The sequence below is a fragment of the Triticum aestivum genome, chromosome 6B (assembly GCF_018294505.1).
Source record: "Triticum aestivum cultivar Chinese Spring chromosome 6B, IWGSC CS RefSeq v2.1, whole genome shotgun sequence".
Taxonomy (NCBI): Eukaryota; Viridiplantae; Streptophyta; class Magnoliopsida; order Poales; family Poaceae; genus Triticum; species Triticum aestivum.
In genome coordinates, this window is record NC_057810.1 from 323521975 (window position 1) to 323543744 (window position 21770).

A 21770-nucleotide genomic window follows, 5' to 3' on the forward strand; every position below is an offset into this window, starting at 1 on the left:
TTTGCGTTCCTTACGCGGTCGGGTGATTTATGGGACCCCCTCGACAGTTCGCTTTGAATAAAACTCCTCCAGCAAGGCCCAACATTGGTTTTACCATTTGCCTCACCACCACCTACTTTTCCCTTGGGAGTCGCTCTCTCAAGGGTCATCTTTATTATAGCCCCCCCGGGCCAGTGCTTGTCTAAGTGTTGGTCCGAACCAGAGCCACTTGCAGCGCCACCTCGGGACACTTGAGGGTTGGTTTTAGTTGTACGTAGTGTTCATCTGGTGTTGCCCTGAGAACGAGATATGTGCAGCTCCTATCGGGATTGTCGGCGCATCGGGCGGTCTTGTTGGTCTTGTTTTACCATTGTCGAAATGTCTTGTAAACCGGGATTCCGAGTCTGATCGGGTCTTCCTGGGAGAAGGTCTATTCCTTCGTTGATCGCGAGAGCTTGTCATGGGCTAAGTTGGGACACCCCTGCAGGGTATAATCTTTCGAAAGTCGTGCCTGCGGTTATAGGCAGATGGGAATTTGTTAATGTCCGGTTGTAGATAACTTGACACCAGATCCGAATTAAAACACATCAACCGCGTGTGTAGCCGTGATGGTCTCTTTTCGGCGGAGTCCGGGAAGTGAACACGGTTTCTGTGTTATGTTTGGCGTAAGTAGGAGTTCAGGATCACTTCTTGATCATTGCTAGCTTCACGACCGTTCCGCTTGCTCTCTTCTCGCTCTTATTTGCGTATGTTAGCCACCATATATGCTTAGTCGCTGCTGCAGCCTCACCACTTTACCCCTTCCTTTCCCTTTAATCTTTGCTAGTCTTGATACCCATGGTAATGGGATTGCTGAGTCCTCGTGGCTCACAGATTACTACAACAACAGTTGCAGGTACATGTTTTGCGATGATCATGACGCGAGAGCGATGTTTGCTTGTGTTGGAGTTCTTCTTCTGCTTCTTCTTCGATCAGGGGATAGGTTCCAGGTCGGCAGCCTGGGCTAGCAGGGTGGATGTCGTTTGAGTTTCTGTTTGTGTTTCATCCGTAGTCGGATGATGCTCTTATGTATTGTGATGTTGTATTCATGTGGCATTGTATGCCTCTTGTATGTATCCCCATCTATTATGTAATGTTGATGTAATGATATCCACCTTGCAAAAGCGTTTCAATATGCGGGTCTATCCTTGGTGGGACCTTCGAGTTCCTTTTGGATAGGGTCGCATATTGGGCGTGACACTGTTATTTGAAAGTTTGTCCTCCTGCGCGGCCGTTTTATATATTAATCCTGAGAGTTGGCTAGTCGTTGGCTTCTGCCCCCATGTAAGAAGTACGGGGGTGTTTGGGATAAACATGAGCACTCTTTATCCTAGTTTTGGGTCCTTAAAGGAGGTGTTCAGCACAACGAACCAGGCAATCGGACTATAGGGCTTTATCACTCTCACTTAGCCATAGGAGTTTGACAAAAGGAAGGTAGGCACAACTCCTGGTGTTCGGAAGACCGCCCGAGGGGCTCTATAAGCGCCTGATCGGAAGAAAAGCCGATCCATCGCACGCTGCATTAGTTATGGCATTGTGCGGAAGAAATCCTTAAAGATTTTACAACCTCTCGAACAGCTGACCAGCTCTCACCATATCTTGACAGTCAGTTTTCGGCTTTCTCTACTGAGGTGCTCGTCCGGAAGAATCGTGACACAATCGCAGTAGTTCTCCCTGTGCTACCTTAGCAGATATAGCGGAACGTAAGGTACGAAAACATGGGAGCCGGGCAAACCCAACTATTGACCCCAGACATGATTCAGAGCTGATGCATATAATGCTATAAGTTCGGGGTGCCGAACTACCGTGAAGGTGTTAGGACTTTATTGCCGTATTATGGGTACAATGAAGCCCCTAGCATATTAAGGCATATCGTGATGTGGAGATGCTTTTTGAAAAAAGAATTTTAATAAGAAATAAAGTAGGTAAGCATCATATAAACCCACATGTTGTATTTGAATAGTACGTTGATGTGTATCAGTACAAGTAATGTGATAAAAAGGAATATGACTGCGGAACCTGCTAGGACCAGGCGGGGGGAAGCACTGTGCGGATCCGGAGTGTAGTCGGATGGTCATCGAGGGGAATATCCAAAGGTTCCCTTGCGCGTTCAAGCTGTTTCCATGTCGCCAGTCCTGGCCTACGCAGAGGTGAACCTACACAGAAAATGCAGGAAATGTTTGTGTGCCAGAGGGCGGTTGAGCTCCGGACGAGCCGTGCTATCCTGCCGCGAAGTAGGTTGGACTCCTTTGATGGTGTTCGGGAGCTTGGCCGTTGACTCGAGGTTTGATTAAAAGATGCCACTCGTTGCTTCTACTGTTAAAGCGGTTGTATACTCTTCGACACCAAGGGGGAGTTCAGCCCTGCCATTAACCGTGATGACGCCGCGCGGACCGGGCATCTTGAGCTTACGGTAGGCATAATGTGGAACCGCGTTGAATGGAGCGAACGAGGTTCGTCCAAGCAGTGCCTGATAATCACTGCGAAAGGGGACGAGGTCAAAGACTAACTCTTCGGTACGATAATTGTTTGGTGATCCGAAGACTACCTCCAGAGTGATGGAGCCTGTACAACTGGCCTCCACACCTGGTATAACACCTTTAAAGGTGGTTTTAATGGGCTTGATCATCGAATGATCGATACCCATCTTGCACACTGCATCTTGATACAACAGGTTTAAACTGTTGCCTCCGTCCATAAGGACTCGTGTGAGGTGGAACCTGTCAATTATTGGGTCAAGGACGAGTGCGGGTGAATTGCCCTGATTGGTGTTGGCCGGGCAATCCGTATGATCGAAAGTGATCGGCCATATTTTATTTTGTGGGGCGACTGGATTTGTTAAGTCGACATCCCTAAGAGTGCACATCCGTTCCAGCTTCGGAATGTGTGTGGTGTTTATCATGTTCACCGTTTTGATTTGCGGGGGAAATTTCTTTTGCCCTCCTGTATTCGGTGATCGGGGCTCCTCGTCGTCCTCGTCACTTTGAAACCCCTTCTCCTTATTTTCGACACCTGACCTACCGGCTTGCTTGAAGACCCAGGATTCTCTGTTAGTATGATTGGCTGGTGTTCCTGGAGTGCCATGAATTTGGCATGGACGGTCGAGTATGCGGGCCAGACTAGACGGGCCTGAATTGTTACTTTTGAATGTCTTTTTCTGCTGACCGGACTTAGAGCCACTGAATCTGGCATTGACTACCGTGTCTTCGGCGATATCACCATCTTTGCGATGCTTGTTTTTGTTGTGTTGGGGCTTGCCGTTGCTATCTCTGGCCTATGATGTGCTAGGATTGCTTCTTGTGTTGTTGCTACGGGCCAACCAGCTATCCTCGCCCGCACAAAAGCGGGTCACGAGTGTCGTGAGGGCTGTCATGGACTTTGGCTTTTCTTGGCCGAGGTGTCGGGCCAGCCACTCATCACGGATATTATGTTTAAAGTCCGCTAGGGCTTCAGCATCTGGACATTCGACACTTTGGTTCTTTTTAGTTAGGAACCGAGTCCAGAATTTCCTGGCTGACTCTCCTGGCTGTTGGGTTATGTGACTTAAATCATCAGCGTCCGGTGGTCGCACATAAGTGCCCTAGAAGTTGTCCAGGAATGCGTCTGCCAGGTTCTCCCAACTTCCGATGGAGTTTGTCGGCAAGCTATTCAGCCAATGCTGAGCCGGTCGCTTGATTTTTAGTGGGAGGTACTTGATGGCGTGTAGATCATCCGTGCGGGCCATGTGAATGTGGAGGAAGAAATCTTCTATCCATACCACGGGGTCTGTAGTACCATCATATGATTCAATGTTCACGGGTTTAAACCCTTCTGGGAATTCATGATCCATTACTTAATCAGTGAAGCATTGGGGGTGTGTGGCGCCTCTATGCCGGGCTACATTGTATTCGATCCAGCCGGATTTGTTAGTATATCCGGCATGACGGTCATCATCACGCATTGGGGCGTACCCCCGTGATCCGTAGATCGATCTTGACTGTCCTGTTTTGTTTTTCAATTTATCTTGCAGGTCGTGCGTGGAGCCCCGGGCCTTCGTGTTTTTGCTTTCTTCGTGCCGGGGTGCGGGCTGGACTTCGGGCTGATACGCCACTTTGTCTGGACCATGAGGTGGCTGGTCAGCCGCATCATGCACTGGTTGTGTGGGCTTTAATGCCTCCTCATCGAGTTGAGGTAGCAACTTGTGCTTTGGGTAAATTTTGGTAGGGCGCTCGAGTCCGTATTCCTCGGCTGCCAGGACTTCAGTCCATCTATCAGTTAGCAGATCTTGGTCAGCTTGAAGCTGCGGCTGCTTTTTCTTCTGGCTTTTTGTAGTGGCTATAAGCTGGTGCTTGAAGTGCTCCTGCTCGACGCGATCCTCAGGCACGGTGAATTCTTCGTCGTCGAGGCTCACTTCGTCTTCGAAGAGGGGCATGTAATTGTCATCCTCTGATTCTCCATCTATTGCATGTTCCTTAGGGCTAGCTTGCCCGTCCTCCCGCTCGACCCGCTCAAAGCCTGGCTGGGTGGGATTGTTTTCGTCTTCGGCACCATCCGGATTGCTATCATCTCTTGTGCCGGTATTGCTATTTTTGCTCTGGCGGGGCTTAGAGCGGCGCTGATGACGCCGGTGCTTAGATTTCTTCTCAAGGGGATTATCCTCCATTGCCTCATCGCCATCGCTTTCCTTGGGGGTGTCCACCATATATATATATATATATATATATATATATATATATATATATATCGTATGATGAGGTGGTTGTCCAGCGCCCTGTGGGCAGTGGTTCCTGTTCTTCTCCTGCATCATCATCCATACCGTTGATGTCTTCGGAGTTGAAGTCAAGCACGTCGGTTAAGTCATTGACAGTGGCTATTAAGTGGGAGGTGCGTGGGGAACGAATTTCTTCGTCGTCCGCTTCCCACTCCAACCGGACATAGTTCGGCCAAGAGTCTCCTGACAAAGAGAGAGACCTCAATGAATTTAGCACGTCGCCTAAGGGCGAGTGTTGAAAGATATCCGCGGAGGTAAACTCCATGATTGGTGCCCAATCAGATTTGATAGGCACGGACATACGCGGTTTGGTGCCTGTGGCCGGAGACGAGTCCGAGGGTCCGATGCCACAAATTTCTTTGGATGTGAAGTCTGTGTTCGGATCTAGTGTCATTGAGTGTGCAGCCTCCGTGGCGGGGTCCATCCACCCGTCCTCAGATGGCACGATCTGCTCCGGATTGATGGCCGGGGTAGCCGCAGGCGTGATCTCCCGAACACTGTCCTATGGCAGATCTAAGTCATGCTCATCATGACTGTTTGGTGCACCTGACATGGGCTCGAATCCGTCGAAGATCTTGTATCCGTGGATGTCGGTAGTATAGTTCAAGCTTCCAAACCGGACCTGATGGCCAGGGGTGTAGCTATCGATCTGCTCCAGATGGCTGAGCGTGTTGGCCCGCAGTACGAAGCCGCCGAATATGAAGATTTGTCCAGGGAGGAAAACCTCACCCTGAACCGCATTGTTGAAGATGATTGAAGGAGCCATCAAGCCTTATCATGACGACAGAATGGAACTCTCAATGAAAGCACCAATGCTGGTGTCAAAACCGGCGGATCTCGGGTAGGGGGTCCCGAACTATGCGTCTAAGGCTAATGGTAACAGGAGGCGGGGGACACGATGTTTACCCAGGTTCGGGCCCTCTCGATGGAGGTAATACCCTACTTCCTGCTTGATTGATCTTGATGATATGAGTATTACAAGAGTTGACCTAGCACGAGATCATAGAGGCTAAACCCTAGAAGCTAGACTATGATTATGATTGTTGTTGTCCTACGGACCAAACCCTCCGGTTTATATAGACACCGGAGGGGGCTAGGGTTACACAGAGTCGGTTACAGAGAAGGATATCTATATATCCGAATTGCCAAGCTTGCCTTCCTCGCAAAGGAGAGTCCCACCCGGACACGGGACGAAGTCTTCAATCTTGTATCTTCATAGTCCAACAGTCCGGCCAAAGTATATAGTTCGGCTGTCCGAGGACCCCCTAATCCAGGAATCCCTCAGCCACCACCATAGAGAGGCATCTAGTCCACATCGGGGCAACTCTCACCCGACCACCTCACCAGCTCTCTTGAGCTTAAGAACACCTCACCTCCTGGGGCCAGTTCATCCACTGTACTAGTTCATCCTCAGCCCTTCGAGGCAATCCACCAAAAGCGCTGGAGTAGGGTATTTGATATAGGGAAGAACCCTAGGGGCCAATATTTCACATTTGGAGAGGATCCCTATGAGGAACACGAAGAACACGAGGAGGGAAGCGAAGGAAAAACACTCAACCAACAAGAATAGAAGTCACACATGCGCTAGATCATCGAAACACAAGTAGAGATACAAGATCCAACTCCAACAAAGGATGGTACAAAGGGTAACCGGTTCTTCTCCGTGAGGAGGTCTTGATGATGGTCTTCTCCGGATGGAGGTCTTGAATCCAGGTGGATCTTCTTCGAAGAGGTGTCGGTCCCTCACGACGAGTAGATCCGGATGGATGAGCGAGGCTCTATCTCACAAATGAGCTAAATCAACGCTAACCCTAGCTAGGAGGTGGGAGAGGTCTATTTATAGTCATAGTGCAAATGAGGGGCGAAGTGAAGGGGTACATGGGCATCAGCCCGCAACTGGACGCAGCCAGGGTCTGGACGTCCGTGGGGAGCAGGTCGTCCAGAGGCTCGCGGGGTTCCGGACGTCCGTAGTTCTTTGGATGTCCATAGATTCGGTTCTGTGGTCGCTAGCATGGTCGTCCAGACTTGATGCGGAGCATCCCTTGCTCATCCCCATGGACGTACCTACATATCCCTCGACACCACTTGGACCCATGCCAAGAGCTCGAGCAAAGGCTATCGAAGATAAGGTGAACTCGCTCCTATCCGAACTCCCTCTCCCTACTCACGAGACATGGCTACTACCTCATTCGGAGACTCTATGTGTGATTAGGTGCTTGGACGGGAGTCACGGGACAGCTACATTCAATGAACAAGATGGCGAGGACACCAAGTGTGAATATCAAGAAGAAGAGCTACTTTGGAATCTACAGGTCCCGGACGACCGACCCAGCCCGGACTTCCGAGCCCTTTCGGACGACCGTGCACCTACCAACAGAACCAAAATCACGGAAATCCAAGGAAGTCCGGAAGTCCGTGCCAGCGACCACAGAACAAAGTCTATGGATATCCGAGGAACCCCGGACGTCCGGGACCCCGCGAGCCTCCGGAGCACCGGCGCCCCACGGATGTCCGGACCCTGGCTGCGTCCAGCTGCGGGCTGATGCCCTTGTACCCCTTCACTTCGCCCCTCATTTGCACTATGACTATAAGTCCTCTCCCACCTCCTAGCTAGGGTAGTATTCGTTTAGCTCATTTTGAGATAGAGGATTACTCATTCGCACGGATCTACTCCTCGTGAGGGACCGCACCTCTTCGGATAAGATCCACCCGGATTCAAGACCTCCATCCGGAGAAGACAATCAAGACCTCCTCACGGAGAAGAACGATTACCGTTGTATCGTCCTTTGTTGAATTTGGATCTCATGTTACTTTGTGCCTCAATGATCTAGCAGATGTGTTATCACATTCGTGTTGGTCGAGTGTTTCTCTTGTTTTTCCCCGTGATTTCCCTCGTTCCCCTCCGCGCGTTCTTCGTGTTCCTCGTAGGGATCCCCTCCAAACATGAAAGATCGCCCCCTAGGGTTCCGCCCTACATAATCTTGGTATCATGAGCCACGTTGATCACGTTTTTGGAGCCCCTACCCCGTGTTTTCTAGCTTGATTTTGTTGTTTTTGTCCTAAACCAAAAATCCCCACCAAAAATAGCCTCAAATTTTTTTGTGATTTGTTGGTGAGTTAAATTTTGTTGGATTTGGTCCATAGATTTGTGTTGCCACGTGTGGCTCTAGCTTTCACCACCCTCCCCACCCTTTTCCATCCAAAAATCCGCTCGAGTTCGACATCACCACTTTCCTCCACCCCGAAATCGTGCAGTTCATCCCGTGTCACGATCCCAGCCGGACGTCCGATGATCAGACGATCGTGACCACCCGAACGTCCGAGAAACTTTGACAAAACTGAATTTTGTTCAGTTCGGCCACCACCACTTAACCACCTTCCACCACATCTTCCAAAACCCATACCACCACAGCTGCCCACATACACCACCATCATCCACCAATACCTCCGATGACGATTTTTACTCGTTTTGGTCTTTGAGATTTTGGGTTGTGGTTCCAGTGTCTTATTGTGTTTCGGCTATATATGTACGGTTCGACATCATCATCACCACCACTCATCTTCGCAAAGGTCTCATCGTCGCCAAGGACAATAACCTTGACGACATCTTTGTCATACCTTGCAATTGCATTGATAAACACATGGCCCTACTTTTGCATTGTGATGCGGAGCATCCCTCGCTCATCCCCATGGACGTGTCTACATCTTCCTCAACACCACTTGGACCCATGACAAGAGCTAGAGCCAAGGCTATCGAAGATAAGGTGAACTCGCTCCTTTTTGAACTTCCTCTCTCTACTCATGAGACTTGGCTACTACCTCATATGGACACTTTGTGTGTGATCAGGTACCTGGAGGAAAGCCATGGTGCATCTACATCCATTGGACAAGGAGACGAAGCTACCAACCGCGAAGGTCAAGAAGAAGATCAACCGGAGGAAGCAACAGCCACCGGACGACCGGTTGGGACCGGACGTCCGGCGCCTGAAGCCCCTGCCGCCAAGTCCCAGCGAGCGGACGTCCGGCCCAGACCGGACGACCGGCCGCACTCCAGCGAGCGGACGACCGGAACCACCGGACGATTGGCATCTGTCAACCGAACGGAAATTAGCGGAAGTAGGAAACTTCCAGACGTCTGGTGCACCCGTTCCAGAATGCTCCCAGCGGACGTCCGGCGAAACCGGACGACCGGTCCCTCATGAGCGACCGGATGACCGGCCCCCAGCGGACGTCCGGTACCTGTCTGCGCACAGTTTCGGGCCGAAGCCCATGTACCCCTCCACTTTGCCCCTTTTGCACTAAGACTATAAATAGGACCCCTCCTCCTCCTAGCTACAGTAGCATTGGATTAGCTCATGTTATTTGAGAGCCTTTGCTCATCCACTTGGATACTTCTCCTCGGAGATCAGGACCTCTTTGGAGAAGATCCCCCAAGCGGATTCAAGACCCCTCTCAAGGAAAGACCATCAAGACCTCCGTTAGGAGATGAACTGTCCTTTGTATCCTTACATTTGTTGATTGTGGATCATATGTATCTCTTTGTGTTCGGTGATCTAGCACTCGTGTGATTGATTCTCTGTCGGTTTCGTGATTCTCTCTCGTCCTCCCCGTGATTTCCCCCTTTGTGCTTCCGCGTGTTCTTCATGTTTCTCCCGTGGGATCCCTCCAAACGTGAAAGATCTTCCACCTAGGGTTTTGCCCTACATCATCTTGGTATCATGAGCCACGTTGACCATGTTTTTGGAGCCCCTACCCCGTGTTTTCTAGCTTGATTTTGTTGTTTTCGTCCTAATTCCGAAAATTCCCCACCAAAAATAGCCCCAAATTTTTTTTGTGATTTGTTCGTGAGTTGAGATTTTGTTGGATTTGGTCCATGGATTTGAAGTGCTACTTGTGGATCTAGCTTAACCCTCCCTCCCCACCCTTTTCCACCCACCAAACCACTCGATTTTGACCTCACCATCCCCTTCCACCCCGAAATCGAGTAGTTCTTCCCGTGCCCGAAAATCGCCCAGGCACCGGACGACCGGCAATTATCGGACGTCCGACGACCGGACGACCACAAAAACCGGATGTCCGTTCAACTCTGACGAAACTGAATTTTTCAGTTCGGCCACCACCACAACCCCACCTCCCACCACATCTCCCAAACCCACATACACCAAAATCTTCCCCGATACCTCCTATGACGATTTTGACACATTTTGGTCCTTGAGATTTTGAGTTGTGGCTCCCGTGTCCTATTGTGTTTCGGCTATCTAGGTACGGTTCGACGTCATCACCACCACGGCTCATCTTCGCAAGGGTCTCATCATCGCAAGGACGGTAACTTCGACGACATCTTTGTCATACCTTGCATTTGCATTGATAACCCACATTGCCTCATTTTGCGTAGCTTACCCATCAATACTAGCCATTGAGTATTGCCGACAACGTGACTTGTGCACATTAGTGTTCATACTCCATAGCATACATACCATACCATAGTGGTGCATATCTTGGCATCCTCTTTTGTGTCACAAGGTTGTCATCACATACACAATTTCTATCTTGGTTCATGAAGTTTTGCATGAGAAAATAGCTCAAAAGTGAAATAGCCAAGAAAGCTTTTAAGCAAAGAGGAAAGATAAGCAAAGAGCTTATAAGCAAGAACCATAGCATCATACTACATTAAGATTGTCATATCCGATCATCTTGGATCATACCACCGAAATACCATACATATAGCATACTTGGGATAGAGGTCGTTGCATTTTTTCATAGTAGGTTGTTCACAAGTTACGTATCCGCCTATTGTGCAATCGTGCTAGCGTCTCTCGTGTATTGTGCAACAAGAGCATTTTCGTGGATTCCACATTTTGGCTCATTTTTGGTTTGCACAATCCCACTTATCTATTTGCTTGTGTGTTTCTGTGTACATCTTCTTGCTTGGTCGACTTGTTGCATTTGCAAATTTGTGAATCTTTTCCAACATTATTGAAGCTCACTTACAATTGCATCAAATTTTGTGGCACCATCCTAACCAAGCTCCACCATAAGCTTTTACTTGTGTAGGTGTGAGAACTGACAAGAATTGGTACCAATTGTGCTATTTCATTGTCCTCATTTGAGTGATCTTGATTCATCATCAACATTGGTCAAGGTATATTTGGTATAAGTTCTTCTCCTTCTCCCACTCACATTTTTGCTTGGAATGATGGATAGGCTAAGTACTTCTACCAACCCACTCTTCATCGAGCAAGACGACGACATGTCATCATTCGTCACCAAGAGCCACCTCTTTGGTGCACAACGAGTGTTGCGTCAAGAGCAACAAGCGATGACCGACCGCATCTACAATCTCGCTACCGACTTGCGACTCTCCGAGCAACATACAAGGGACTACTTCGACAACAAGCTCTACGCTCACAAGCAACAGAACGATGCAAGAATGGATGAGATCCACGCCTTGTTGGTGAACCGTCCTCCTTCAACTTCTTCGTACTCAAGACGGAGCCGCTCAAGTCGACACTCCGACGACACCTTCTCCGGCTCAAGTACACCGACATCAAACACTCTTCGACGAGCCGCGCGTCAAGACCATCATGCATCTCATCCTCTACATGACAAGCATTCACAAGATCAAGTCGAGGAGCAAGTACTTCGTCCTCAACCACACCAAGTTGCTTTTGCACAAGCTCAAGAACGAGAATGTCAACGGTGCCAAGAGGAAGAACGAGCGTGTCTACATCAAGAGGAACAAGACGCCGAGGCTCAACGTCTTCAACAACAACAACATCAAGCACAAGCTCTTGAGGCGCAACGTGCCCTTCAAGAATCAAGTCATGCCATCGCCATCCGCAATCAAGATCAGCGCAATCAAGAGGAAGCACTTCGAGAAGAAATCCAAGAGCTGAACTACCAACCGCGAGTGCAACGTCAAGTTCCTCAAGCTCCTCCACAAGCCTGACAAGTTCCTCCTCAACCTCAAGTTCACCAAGAGCAAGTTGATCATGGACTTCCTCCACGCCAAGAGCAACATGAGGTTGATTATCCTCCACGTCAAGGGCGTCATCATCACCATCGACCACAACACAATGAAGAGCAATGCTACGGCAAGCTAAAATTCACCATGCCCAAGTTCAATGGAAGCAATAATCCCAAAGAGTACTTATCATGGGCATTGAAGGTCGACAAAATCTTTCATTTGCACAACTATGAGGAAGAGAAGAAGATCGCTATGGCATCAGTTGAGTTTCAAGACTATGTGCTCATATGGTGGGAACAAGTCCTTCAGCACCGAGAAGCAAGAGGTGAACCACCAATCACCACTTGCTCTGAAATGAAGGATGTCATGCGAGCATGTTTTGTGCCCACCTACTACAACTGCGACCTCTTCAAGAAGCTCCAACTCCTCAAGCAAGGAACAAAGAGTGTTGAAGAATACTACAAGCAAATGGAGATAGCCATGATTCAAGCCAATGTCATGAAAGATGATGAGCAAACTTTGGCACGCTTCTTGAATGGCCTCAATCATCCCATCAACAAGATTGCCGACTTCCAACCCTACTCGAACCTCATTGAGCTCGTGCATCAAGCTACCAAAGTGGAACGTCAAGTGCAAGATGACTTCAAGTACGCCAAGTACTCATCCGAGACCTACGGCTTCTCCAACAACCAAGCTTCAAAGACTCCTCCAACTTCTACCTCAACCAAGCCATCTCCAAGCAACGACGACAAGTCAAGTTACAAGAAAACTTCGACAAGCTCAAGTCATCCTCCTCCTACTACAAGCAACTTCAAGCCGCGCGCTTCATCATCTACTCCGACCGATGAGACCATCAAGACAAGATCCTTCAAGTGTTTCACTTGCGGCGGCCGAGGCCACAAGCCTTACCAATGCACAAACAAGTGCACCATGATCCTCAATAACGATTGAACCTATGACTCCATGAGTGAAGAGGAGATGGAAGCCCTTTAGAAAGTGGCCATGCACCAATGCGTGAACGAGGATGAAGATGATCAAGTCTTTTGTGATGAGGATTCGAGCCCCGCTCTCGTTGTGTCCAAAGTCTTGACTCTTCAACATCAACAAGAAGAAGACCAAATATGCCACATCTTCCACACTAAGGCCGGCATCAATGGAAGGTCCGTCAAGGTCATCATCGATGTAGGTAGTTGTCACAACTTGGCAAGTGAAGAACTATGCTCCAAGCTTCAATTGGTCAAGATGAAGCACCCGCACCCATACAAAGTCCAATGGCTAAGCGATTCCAGCACTATATGAGTTGAGAATACGGTCCAAGTCTCCTTCAAGATTGGTGCATATGAGGACACTTTGGAGTGTGATGTCGTCCCGATGTCCGTTTGCCACCTCCTTCTTAGTCGACCATGGCAATTCGACCGCGGCGTCATTCACAATGGGCGTACCAATCACTATAGCTTCAAGATGAAAGGGAAGGAATATGTGCTATGACCTATGTCTCCTAGTCAAGTGATAGCCGATAAGCAAGCCACCCATCGCGGAGAGAAGAGTGAGAGAGTGATCCACCCAAAAGAGAGTGAGAGCCACAACCCAAAACCGAGCACCTCCACAATGAGCGACAAGAAAAACTTAGTCCTATTTTCTAGCAAAAGTGAGATGAGAGAAGTGTGTGAGAACCCATCGAGTGTTATGCACTTTGTCCTTGTGTGCAAGGATGGGGAACCAAAAACTAACACCTCTCATGACCTACATTTAGTGTTTCAATCTCTTTTGCAGGAATTCCAAGATGTTTTCCCCGATGAGCTGCCTCCGGGTCTACCTCCTCTATGAGGCATTGAGCATCGAATCGACCTCATCCTCGGAGCGACCCTACCAAACAAAGCTCCATACTGTGTCAACCCCAAAGAAACTAAGGAGATCCAACGACAAGTACAACAACTAATCGACAACGGTCATGTACGTGAAAGCTTAAGCCCTTGTGCCGTTCTTGTTATACTTGTGCCCAAGCAAGACAATAGTTTTCGCATGTGCTCGGATTGTAGACCTATCAATGCTATTACCGTTCGCTATGGGCATCCCATTCCTCTCCTAGATGATATGATTGATGAACTTAGCGGTGCCACAATTTTCTCAAAAATTGATCTTAAAAGTGGCTATTATCAAATCCGCATACAAGAAGGTGATGAGTGGAAAACCGCTTTCAAAACCAAATTTGGCTTGTATGAGTGGTTGGTTATGCCTATGGGTTTATCGTAAGCTCCCGGAACTTTCATGCGTCTTATGCATTTTGTGCTTCGACCGTACATTGGAGTGTTTGTTGTGGTTTACTTTGATGACATTCTTGTTTTTAGCAAATCCATGAAAGAGCATCTAAAGCATGTTATGGCTGTTTTGCAAACTCTTCGCAAGGAACGTCTTTATGCTAACATGAAAAAGCGCACGTTTGGTGTTGACAAGCTTGTTTTCTTGGGTTTCATTGTCTCTTCCAAGGGTGTTCATGTTGATGAATCTAAAATTGAAGCAATGAAAACATGGCCCCAACCCACCAATTTGCAACAAGTGCGTAGATTTCTTGGCCTTGCGGGTTTTTATCGTTGCTTTGTGAAAGATTTTAGAACTATTGCTGCTCCTTTGCATGCCTTGAGTAAGAAGAATGCTCCTTTTGTTTGGGGACCTTTGCAATACCACTTTTGATGAGCTCAAGTCTTTGCTTACTCATGCTATGATTCTTGCTTTGCCCAACTTTGGCAAAGCTTTTGGGATTGATTGTGATGCAAGTGGTACCAGAATTGGCGGAGTTTTGATGCAAGAAAAATGAGCCATTGCATATTTTAGTGAAAAACTCGCCAGTGCTCAACTTAACTATCCCATCTATGACAAAGAATTGTATGCTTTAGTGCGTGTGCTACATGTTTGGGAACATTATATTAGACCTCATGAGTTTGTCATCCATACCGATCATGAAACGCTTAAGTACTTAAAAGGTCAAACTAAGTTGAACAAGTGCCATGCCAAATGGAGTGAATTCATTGAATCTTTCCCCTATGTGATCAAGTACATTAAGGGTAAGGAAAATGTAGTTGCGGATGCACTTCCATGCATATGCACGCTTGTCACTAAACTTGAGTTGAATGTTATTGGCTTTGAGCATATAGAAGACTTGTATGCAAATGATCCTTCTTTTGCTAATCCCGAGTCTTCTCTTCGTTTGCTCCTTTTGCAAGAGGCCCATGGAGGTGGACTCATGGGACACTTTGGCGCGACAAGACATTCACCACGCTCTCCAAGAACTACTTTTGGCCCATGATTTTCTATGATGTCTCACGCTTCACCAACCGATGCTCTACATATCGCAAAGCTAAGTCTAAAGCTCAATCTCAAGGTCTTTACATGCCTCTTCCTATTCCTTATCAACCTTGGGAAGACATTAGCATGGATTTTGTACTTGGTTTGCCTAGAACTCAAAATGGCAAGGATTCTATGTTTGTTGTTGTGGACCGATTTTCTAAGATGGCACATTTCATTCCTTGCAACAAGATAGACGATGCTTCACATGTTGCCAATCTCTTTTGTAGGGAAATCTTGCAACTCCATGGAGTACCAAAGACAATCGTCTCTGACCGCGACGTCAAGTTCTTGAGTTACTTTTGGAAGACGCTATGCGCCAAGCTCAGAATCAAGCTCTTGTTCTCATCCGCATACCATCCTCAAACCGACGGCCAAACGGAGGTGACCAACCGTACGCTCTCCACTCTACTTCGCGTGTTGATCAAGAAGAACATCAAGGAGTGGGAGGCGTGTCTACCCATTGCCGAGTACGCCTACAACCGTGCAAGACATTCGACTACCGGCAAGTCCCCTTCAAGGTTGTCTATGGCTTCAACCCGTTGTCCCCATTGGACATTCTACCTCTCCCTCCACAAGAGCGCACCAACCTCGACGCGAGTGCACGAGCAAGCTATCTCAAGAAGATGCACGAAGATACAAGGCACACCATTGAGCGCCAAGTACAACGACTAGCGACCGAGCTCAATTTCAACAAGCAACCCATGATCTTCAACATTGGCGATCTCATGTGGCTACACCTTCGCAAGGACCGCTTCCCCAACGAACGCAACTCCAAACTTCTACCTCGAGCCGATGGACCCTTCAAGGTGCTAGCACGATACAACAACAATGCCTACAAGATCGACCTCCCACGAGACAAGTACAATGTGAGCGACATCTTCAACGTCAAGGACCTCTCGCCATACCATGGTGATGACATTTTCGATTTGAGGTCGGATCTTTCCCAGGGGGGGAGATGTTGCGGAGCGTCCCTCGCTCATCCCCATGGACGTACCTATATCTCCCTCGACGCCATTTGGACCCAAGACAAGAGCTCATGCAAAGGATATCGAAGATAAGGTGAACTCGCTCCTATCCGAACTCCCTCTCCCTACTCACGAGACATGGCTACTACCTCAGTCGGAGACTCTATGTGTGATCAGGTGCTTGGATGGGAGTCATGGGACAGCTACATTCAATGACCAAGATGGCGTGGACACCAAGTGTGAAGATCAAGAAGAAGAGCTACTTTGGAAGCTACTGGTCCCGGACGACCGGCCTGGCCTGGACGTCCGACCCCTGGAGTATGCTACAACCAAGCAAAGAGGAGTCAGCCAAAGCTACAGGCCCCGGACGATCGGCCCAGCCCGGACGACTGGCCACTCCCAGGCTCCGGACGAGCGAGCCCTTCTAGATGACTGTGCACCTGGCAACAGAACCAAAATCACGGAAATTCAAGGAAGTCCGGACGTCCGTGCCAGCGACCACAGAACAAGATCTGCGGACATCTAAGGAACCCCAGACGTCCGGTACCCCGCGAGCCTCCGGACGACTTGCGCCCCCTGGACGTCCGGACCCTGGCTATGTCCAGCTGCGGGCTGATGCCCTTGTACCCCTTCACTTTGCCCCACATTTACACTATGACTATAAATAGACCTCTCCCACCTCCTAGATAGGGTAGCATTGGTTTAGCTCATTTTGAGATAGAGAATTCCTCATCCGCACGGATCTACTCCTCGTGAGGGACCGCACCTCTTCGGAGAAGATCCACCTGGATTAAAGACCTCCATCCGGAGAAGACAATTAAGACCTCCTCACGGAGAAGAACGGTTACCCTTGTATCGTCCTTTGTTGAATTTGGATCTCGTGTTACTTTGTGCCTCGATGATCTAGCACATGTGTGATCATATTCGTGTTGGTTGAGTGTTTCTCTTGTTTTCCCCCGTGATTTCCGTCGTTCCCCTCCGTGCGTTCTTCATGTTCCTCGTAGGGATCCCCTCTAAACGTGAAAGATCGGCCCCTAGGGTTCCGCCCTACATCAGGACTTCCTCGGATTTCCGTGATTTTGGTTCTGTTGGGGAAGGGTCGGGCGTCCGGAAGGGCTCGGTCGTCCGGGGCCTGGGACTGGTCGGACGTCCAGGCTTGTCCGGTCATCCAGAGCATGTAGCTCTGGCTTGCCTCTCTTCTCTTGGCTGTAGCCACCACCAGGGGTCGGACGTCCGGGCTGGGCCGATCGTCCGGGGCTTGTAGCTTCCAAAGCAGCTCTTCTCCTTGATCTTCATGCTTGGTGTCCTCGCCGTCTTTGCCATTGAATGAAGTTGTTCCGTGGCTCCCTTCCAAGCACCTGATCACACATAGGATCTCTGTGTCAGGTAGTGGCCATGTCTCGTGTGTAGGGAGAGGGAGTTCGGAGAGGAGCGAGTTCACCTTATCTTCGATAGCCTTTGCTCGAGCTCTTTTCATGGGTCCAAGTCGTGTCGTGGGAGATGTAGATACGTCCATGGGGATGATAGTGTGATGGTCCGCATCATCTCCCCCCCTTTGGAAAGATCCGACCTCAGATCGAAAGTGTCATCACCATGGTATAGCGAAAGGTCATTTACGTTGAAGATGTCGCTCACGTTGTACATGTCTCGTGGGAGGTCAATCTTGTAGGCGTCCATCGGCTCGAGGTATAAGTATTGACTTGCGTTCGTTGGGGAAGAGGTCCTTGCGAAGGTGTAGCCACACGAGATCGCCTATGTTGAAGATCTTGGGTTGCCTGTTGACGTTGAGCTTGGACGCTAGTCATTGTACTTGGCGCTCGATGGTGTGCCTTGTATCTTCGTGCATCTTCTTGAGGTAGCTTGCTCGTGCACTCGCGTCAAGGTTGGTGCGCTCTTGTAGTGGAAGAGGTAGAATATCCAATGGTGACAACGGGTTGAAGCCATAGACGACCTCGAAGGGGGACTTGCCGGTAGTCGAATGTCTTGCACGGTTGTAGGTGTACTCGGCGATGGGTAGCATGCCTCCCACTCCTTGAAGTTCTTCTTTATCAACACGTGATGTAGAGTGGAGAGTGTATGGTTTGTCACCTCCGTTTGGCCGTCGGTTTGAGGATGGTATGCGGATGAGAACAAGGGCTTGATTCTGAGCTTGGCGCATAGCGTCTTCCAAAGGTAACTCAAGAACTTGATGTCGCGGTCGGAGACGATTGTTTTTGGTACTCCATGGAGGCGCAAGATTTCCCTACAAAAGAGATTGGCAACATGTGAAGCATCGTCTATCTTGTTGCAAGGAATGAAATGTGCCATCTTCGGAAATTGGTTTAGAACAACAAACACGAAATCCTTTCCATTTTGAGTTCTAGGCAAACCAAGTACAAAATCCATCCTAGTGTCTTCGCAAGGTTGATAAGGAATAGGAAGAGGCATGTAAAGACCATGGGATTGAGCTATAGACTTAGCTTTGTGACATGTAGATCATCGGTTGGTGAAGCGTGAAACGTCGCGGAACATCTTGGGCCAAAAGTAGTTCTTCGAGAGCGTGGCGAATGTCTTGTCGTGTCCAAAGTGTCCCATGAGTCCGCCTCCATGAGCCTCTTGCAAAAGGAGAAAACGAAGAGAAGACTTGGGAATGCAAAGTTTGTTATCTCTCATAAGATAATCATCGTTGATGTAATATCGTTCCCAAGATGTATGCGTCAAACACTTAGCAAAGGAAGGATCATTCGCATAGAAGTCTTTTATGTGCTCTGTGCCAATAACATTCAGCTCAAGTTTAGTGACAAGCGTGCATATGCGTGAAAGTGCATCCGCAACTACATTTTCCTTACCCTTAATGTACTTGATCACATAGGGGAAAGATTCAATAAATTCACTCCATTTGGCATGACGCTTGTTCAACTTAGTTTGACCTTTGAAGTACTTAAGCGTTTCATGATCGGTATGGATGACAAACTCATGAGGTCTAAGATAACGTTCCCAAACATGTAGCACACGCACTAAAGCATACAATTCTTTGTCATAGATGGGATAGCTAAGTTGAGCACCAGAGAGTTTTTCACTAAAATATGCAATAGCTCGTTTTCTTGCATCAAAACTCCACCAATTCCGGTACCACTTGCATCACAATGAACCTCAAAAGTTTTGTCAAAATTGGGCAAAGCGAGAACCGGAGCATGAGTAAGCAAAGACTTGAGCTCATCAAAAGCGGTAGATTGCAAAGATCCCTAAACAAAAGGAGCATTCTTCTTACTCAAGGCATGCAAATGAGCGACAATAGTGCTAAAATCTTTCACAAAGCGACGATAAAATCCCGCAAGGCCAAGAAAGCTACGCACTTGTTACAAATTAGTGGGTTGGGGCCAAGTTTTAATTGCTTCAATTTTAGATTCATCAACATGGACACCCTTGGAAGAAATGATGAAACCCAAGAAAACAAGCTTGTCAACACCAAATGTGCACTTTTTCATGTTGGCATAAAGACGTTCCTTGTGAAGAGTTTGAAAAACAGCCCTAACATGCTTTAGATGCTCTTTCATGGATTTGCTAAAAACAAGAATGTCATCAAAGTAAACCACAACAAACACTCCAATACAAGGTGGAAGCACAAAATGCATAAGACGCATGAAAGTACCAGGAGCTTCCGACAAACCCATAGGCATAACCAACCACTTGTACAAGCCAAATTTGGTTTTGAATGCGGTTTTCCATTCACCACCTTCTTGTATGCAGATTTAATAATAGCCACTTTTAAGATCAACTTTTGAGAAAATGGTGGCACTGCTAAGTTCATCAAGCATATCATCTAAGGGACGAATGGGATGCCTATAACGAACGGTAATAGCATTGATGGGTCTATAATCTGAGCACATGCGAAAACTACCGTCTTGCTTGGGCACAAGTATAACGGGAATGGCACAAGGGCTTAAGCTTTCATGTACATGACCGTTGCCGATTAGGTGTTGTACTTGCTGTTGGATCTCCTTAGTTTCTTCGGGTTTGACGCGGTATGGAGCTTTGCTTGGAAGAGGTGCATCGGGGATGAGGTCGATTCGGTGCTGAATGCCTCGTAGAGGAGGTAGTCCCGGAGGTAGCTCATCAGGGAAAACATCTTGGAATTCCTACAAAAGAGAAGATAACACTAAAGGTAGATCATGAGAGGTGTAAGGTTTTGGTTCCCCATCCCTGCACACAAGGACAAAGTGCATAACACTCGATGGGTTCTCACACACTTCTGTCATCTCACTTTTGGTGGCAAACAGGACTAAGTTTTTGTTGTCGCTCATCATGGAGGCACTCGGTTTTGGCTTGTGGCTCTCACTCTCTTTTTGGTGGATCACTTTCTCACTCTTCTCTCCATGATGGGTGGCTTGCTTGTCGGCTATCACTTGACTAGGAGACATAGGTCGTAGCACATACTCCTTCCCTTTCATCTTGAAGCTATAGTGATTGGTACGTCCGTTGTGGATGACACCACGGTCAAATTGCCATGGTCGACCAAGAAGGAGGTGGCAAATGGACATCGGGACGACATCACACTCCAAAGTGTCCTCATATGCGTCAATTTTGAAGGAGACTTGGACTGTATGCTCAACTCGTATAGTGTCGTAGTCGCTTAGCCATTAGACTTTGTATGGGTGCGGGTGCTTCATCTTGACCAATTGAAGCTTGGAGCATAGGTCTTCACTTGCCAAGTTGTGGCAACTACCTCCATCGATGATGACCTTGACTGACCTTCCATTGATGTCGGCCTTTTTATGGAAGATGTGGCATCGTTGGTCTTCTTATTGTTGATGTTGAAGAGTCAAGACTTTGGAGACAACAAGAGCGGGGCTCAAATCCTCATCACAAAAGACTTGATCATCTTCATCCTCGTTCACACGCCGGTGCATGGCCACTTGCTCAAGGGATTTCATTTCCTCTTCAGTCATGGAGTCATAGGTTCCATCATCATTGAGGATCATGGTTCGCTTGTTTGTGCATTGGAAGGACTTGTGGCCTGGGCCGCCGCAAGTGGCAAACACTTGAAGGAGCTTGTCTTGACGGTCTCATCGGTCGGAGTAGATGATGAAGCGCGGCTTGAAGTTGCTTGTAGTAGAAGGAGGACGACTTGAGCTTGTCAAAGTTTTCTTGTAACTTGAGTTGTCGTCGGTGCTTGTAGATGGCTTTGTTGAGGTAGAAGTTGGAGGAGTCATTGAAGCTTGGGTGTTGGAGAAGCTGTAGGTCTTGGATGAGTAATTGGCGTACTTGAAGTCATCTTGCACTTGACGTTCAACTTTGGTAGCTTGATGCACGAGCTCAATGAGGTTGGAGTAGGGTTGGAATTCGGCAATCTTCTTGATGGGATGATTGAGGCCATTCAAGAAGCGTGCCATTGTTTGCTCATCATCTTCCGTGACATTGGCTCGTATCATGGCTATCTCCATTTCCTTGTAGTATTCTTCAACACTCTTTGTTCCTTGCTTGAGGAGTTGGAGCTTCTTGAAGAGATTGCGGTTGTAGTAGGTGGGCACAACACGTTCTCGCATGACATCTTTCATTCGAGCCCAAGTGGTGATTGGTGGTTCACCTCTTGCCTCTCGGCACTCAAGGACTTGTTCCCCACCATATGAGCACATAGTCTTGGAACTCAAGGGATGCCATGGCGATCTTATTCTCTTCCTCATAGTTGTGCAAACGAAAGATTTTGTCGACCTTCAATGCCCATGATAGGTACTCTTCGGGATCA